The sequence below is a fragment of the Microtus ochrogaster genome, chromosome 16, assembly GCF_000317375.1.
Source record: "Microtus ochrogaster isolate Prairie Vole_2 chromosome 16, MicOch1.0, whole genome shotgun sequence".
Taxonomy (NCBI): Eukaryota; Metazoa; Chordata; class Mammalia; order Rodentia; family Cricetidae; genus Microtus; species Microtus ochrogaster.
The window spans coordinates 9,873,745-9,879,214 of NC_022018.1; the positions used below are offsets into that span (position 1 = coordinate 9,873,745).

The window sequence follows — 5,470 nt, forward strand, 5'->3', positions numbered from 1 at the left end:
TGCACCAATGTCTCTTCCGTTTGCTCGAGTCTCGGTTCTTCCTGAGTTCATAGCTTGGTATTCTCCGTTCTGACCGATGGCTTTTCCCTCCCTTTGGAAGAGATGCCCCTGACTGACCTCTGGACAAATGTCAGAATGCTCCCAGGAAGTGGACCATCAAAACACGGTCTCCACAGAACGCATTCTTGCTAGCCTTAAAATTACTCTCTGAGATATTCTTGTGAGTTGTTGTGTTCTTTTTGAGAACCTCCAGTTGGGCAAAACCTTAGCAGTTGAGAGCACATTTTATTCTTTCCAAGAATTATGAGCTTTTCACAGCCTGGTCTGGTGACTAAAAGGGTGGATAAGTAGGGGAAGATAGCCAGGGGTTTAGAATGACGTCAACACTATTAAATGTTGTAACTGATATTCTGTGTGGCTCCAACATTAATTCCAAGACGACCTTCCAAAATACTTAGAGCAGTGGCCACCTCACCAGAATAAGCCCTAGCCTTCTCCTGAAGCGACTCTTGCAGTGGCCACCACCTTTCATGTGACAGTCCCAACCTCTATGTCATTATTTTGATCTCTTTCTATAGCTATAACACCTAGTAGATCGATGGCCTCATCAGCCACCAGATAATATCTGTTTAGCTTATGACAGTGTCTTCAAATTTACTAGACGTGATGATTATGGACACCATGTAAGGTAGAGGAAGCATGTGGCTAGGTCTCAGATGTAGACCCCTGTGATGTATGATCATGGGCCCGGATATCTGTATCAACAAGAACTCCGGGTGATTCTGATACAAGGTAACATTGAAAATGACTGTTTTGCCAAACTGACATCAATAACAATAATCTCAATGTGATATGGATCAAATGGAACCAGTTAGAAAAAGCACTGGACTCCAGAACTCCATAAAAAAAAGTTTTTCCTCCTAAATGTCTGAGAAAGGGTAAAGTGCTTATATTTTCAAGACATCCATAACTCCAGATTACATATATAATATGCACAAAAGTCAACAAAAGGGGCCTTTAAAATTGTCAACTTTGTAACAGTGGTCCTTGGTCCTAGCTACATAAGAACTGCAGAGACAGGGGCATGATGCCATGCTGTACCACAGACACATCAAATCCAAATCTCTGGAGCCAGGGCCCCAGGATCCATTTTTAAAGTTCTTCCAGTGAAGAGCCAAGACAAAGAACCCAAAAGCTTTGTTTCTGCTCTGATTTCATCCGTGAAGCAATTAACTACTAAACTGTCCAGTGACTCTTGATCCTCTCTGAGACCTGAACTTGGTATTTTCTTTTTTAAAAAAATATTTACTTCTTTCTTTCTATGTATATGGATGTTTTGCCTGCCGGTATGGCTGTGTATGACGTCCGTGCAGTGCCAACCTCAGAGTGTCGGGTCCTCGAGGGCCCATGTTTCTCCCTTCAGGCAGTTCTTGGACAGACTCATGCAAGTGTCCACCTCCTTCCCAATTTCATCTGCCCCTATTTCTTGCGTTCACATTCTCTGTGATTCAGCTTTAGTTTGGAACTTTGGGTCAGAACAACAGATTGATCCAAGCTGTTTTAATGAGCCTCCATCCCTCTTCCTCCCTGACCCACACTTGACTCCTCGGCTACCTGACCTTATAGGGTAATAGACATATGGCTTAGATACCTGATGACCGTAGTCACGGTAAAGCTAACTGAGCAACCAACTTCCTTGGTGGCGCTGGAAATGGCTAGACTTCCCCTCAGGCTTTGGTCAGTTGGAGGTCAGAAATAAGGCTCATCTGGGCCAGGAGTAGGCCACTGTGGATAAATGTCACACTTACAACATCGAGTGCTCTGGCCAAAGGTTGTTTTGCTTAGTTGAATGGCAGTGTCTAAGACCATCAATTTATATTCCATGGTTCCATATCCTTTTATTCAACTAACCACATCTAGAATATTCAGAGAGAAATTATGTATGTGCTGAATATGTACAGTCCTTTTTTTCTTATCACCCCCCCCCCCGTCAATAATACAGTATAGTAACTATTATATAGTGCTCACATTGTAGGAAACATTATAACTGGTTTAAAGTATGTAAGAGGATTGTGTAGGTTCCATGCAAACACTACACTCCTTAAGGACTTGAGCATCTGAGGACTTTGATGGCTGTGAGGTCCTAAAGCCAGCCGACCACTAGCAAAGGAATGGTTGTACCTCTACCTAGCGATTGATCAATCAATGCGTCAATGCACTCAATTTTGTTTTACTTCCAGTCCGCTGCTTAGTCCTGAAGTTGCTTCATTGACGTGAGATTAACATTTTCAGAATCATGTGTGCTTCTCCCAGGAAGAGCGACTGCCTATACGTGGATGTAGAAGGGGCAGAAAAGCCCCAGCAAATCAGAAGCGGCTCCTAGCAGGCAGCTTTCGGTGTGGGTAAGGACAGGAGGCAGAGTGTCTTTCATACAAAACATGTGCCACAAGGCCTCTTTGTGGGAACAGGAGAGCCACCTAGGATGGGGAGGAGAGACTTTGCCCCCCCCCCAAAAAAACCCAATGTGGTATGAGACACTACTAAGTCTCACTTCTAATTATCTAAACATTTAGGATCTGAGAACTTTTTAAGAGAGGCCAGTGGATTCAAACATGTCTGTTTTAGGTTTGTGACACAATAAAGAAAAACAAAACGTGATCACTGCAGGGCCCATCTTGGAAGAAACGTGTTTCAGGAAGAAACCCCTTGTTGGCCTAGCAAGATGCCCCAATGTGACATGCAGAACTGGCCAGGATCAGCTTGTGTGACACAGCCCTGTATCCCCAGACAGCCTGCTAGGTGTTATGGCAGAGTCCAAATGCAGCCGATGCTCCTGGTAGCCAGACAATGGATCTTCATTTTGCCATGACAGTTTTCATGGCCAGAGAGCCTTCTAGAGCGTGCTGACTTACCCTATTTTATCCTGACAAGACGTGGAGTCTTCTTCCTGTTTTAAAGGGAGCAGAGCCCAGAGAATGCATTTTCTTCTCCAAAGTCAGATGGGTAGTCCGCATTGTGGCCAATGCACAAGCTTGGGCTTCTGTTACTTGTACCTTCATGTTGATTATTCTGTTCTTCAGGGTTGCTAATTAAAGATTTGAGTGTTGCAGATTTTTGTCTATTTTCCTGAGAGCCAGCATTAGACATCTCTGGACTATGTTAACCAGGAAATCTAATTAAAACCAAGCTAGTTCTAGAGGGCACGACTGTAGAAACAAGGTAGCTAAAATGGAGTGCACACCTCTCTAAACCAGGGGCCTGCTGCAGGTTCTCGGCCTTTCTTCTGAATGGTTAACATGTGGAAGTTTCTTCCTTCCTGCTTAGGAGAGGTACTGGCCCCTACAGATGAACACTGGAAAGAGTGCTAGGGGTCTGGGGGTTAAGGATTTATTCCTGGCTCTGCCACTAATTAGATAATGGCTCTAGGCAAGTCACATAACCTGGTTGGTTCTCAGTTTCCAGGTCTCTAAAATGGGGACATGGGTCCCACCTGCCTGCCCTCCTCACACGGCTGCAAGGATAACTGGAGACCCTCCTAGGGTTTATGTAGGTTCTGGCTTCAAGGCCTTGGGAAAATGGCATAATATATTCTGAGCCTCAGTTTTCCTATCTGTAAACTGTACAGTGTCTGCTGAGCTGCGTCAGGAAGAAGGGTGTAATGGGGTGGTATGGACAGTTCGCGGTGCAGTGGCCGAACAGTGTTCGTGTGGTTGAAGGAATGTGGCCCAGCTCAAATCTCAGATGCCAAACAGAATCTGCCTCTGGGTAGCCTCCCCCTTCCCCACAGCTGTTCCTCCACCATGGAGGCTCTCCTTCTCTAACGCAGGAGTCCTGACATGCCAGGGGCTTTGCCCATGAAGGTGCTGCTGTAATAGACAGCCTGTGATGATTGCTCCACCCAGCATGGCTGCTTTAGATGTTCCCGATGACTAGGTCATGTGTTGACCCTGAGGTCATCAGGAAGTGTGAGGGCCTAGTGCTGGAGCAGAATTCAGCATCTCCTACCTGGTTCTCATGACCCAGAGCTGTGCCCTCCTGCCTTTCCCACGCCTAAAAGCTTGTGCACCCTCAACACATCCCACCCCGATGAATTCAGAATGAAGATGCGAAATCTCCCCAAGGACAGGTTGCTAGAGGGTGAGACGGATGGGTATGGTGGTGGGATTCCTAAGAGCTGAAAGTCAGGGAGAGTGGAGGAAGAAAGGATAGACGAGGAAATCAGAAAAGGCAGAGAGGACAAGAAAGCCCAATTCCCTCACTTCACAATTTCGCACAGGGTTCTGCTTGACCCTCAGAGTGTTGTATGGTTCTTCCTGCAGTCTGGAATCCAGTGGGTAATCCATCCATCCAGGGATCTGTGTCTGCCAATGAGGTATGCTGTAAAGTCAAAGCAGGGCTTCTGCCTCAAATCCGTAAAGGGGTGAAAGGCACGCCAACATTCCAGGAATCCCCAAATAGTGATTTTCTGTTCAGATAACAAGAGGCTCAAAGCCAAAAAAAAAAAAAAGGAAAGCAGCCCCTGGGTTTGGCAACCTCAAAAGGTAAGGTAGAACGAGCCAGCCTGGAGCTGATTAGATCAAGCCTTGAGAGCCACAAAACACATTGAACATCTTCTACAGAAATAAAAACAAACTTATCTCTTTATTATACAAGTAATATATGTTATTTATAGAAACACAAGAAAACACAGATAATTACTCAGTAGGCCAGGGCTGGGGGAGGGGAGCTCCCTAACTCTATTACTAGGCAGCTCTTAACAATCCCTAATGACTAAGTGCTTGGATTCTGGGGTTGCCTTGCCCAGGGCAGAGTTCAGTTCTCTATTTATCAGCTGGCAGCCACAGGTGAATTATTTAGCCTCTGTGAGCCTGTTTCTCTTCTGAAAATCTGGGATGCTAGTCATGTCTACTCTTGCAGCAAGCTGTGAAGTTTAAAGATGCTAACACGGCACTGTCTAAAATCACAGCGGAACTCTAGCAAACAGTGTAACTGTGATGCTGTGACCATTGTAAGGATTTTATTATTTACCGTATTTCTAGCTGTTTTTCTGCATAATAAAACAGAAAGTGTTCCGTGTGATGCATTCATTTTTCTGAGGACACAGTTGCCCTATGCTGTTGATAGGTTGTCTTTTCATAGAGGGATTGTCTTTTTTTTTTTAACTATTAAGCTAATGTTGATTGCTTATGGTGGGATGTGCCTGGTGCTAAAGGTTTCATATAAATGACCACATTAATTCCTCATAATAACTGTGAAGTGGGTACCAATGTGGGCATGCTAAGCACCTTCCTAGCTAAAGTGTGGAGTTAGCAAGCAGAGAATTAAGAATTCTGGCCCAGATGTTCTGAGTTGCCTGTGTTAGTACTTGGCATGGACTCTGTATCTTCAGAACCTCCTGAAAGTGGCAGGGTTGAGTGAGAGCGCGTCTTCCTTCTCCCATCCTGCAACAGAGAGGAAAATGAGCAAGAGT

General features: G+C 45.1%; 1 protein-coding gene across 1 annotated transcript in view; it reads left to right on the forward strand.

Annotated features, from left to right (window-relative positions):
- The window catches only part of Epas1 (endothelial PAS domain protein 1), an 81,920-nt gene that overhangs the window by 38,551 nt on the left and 37,899 nt on the right, over window positions 1–5,470 (forward strand). The gene's annotated exons all lie outside the window — the stretch shown is intronic.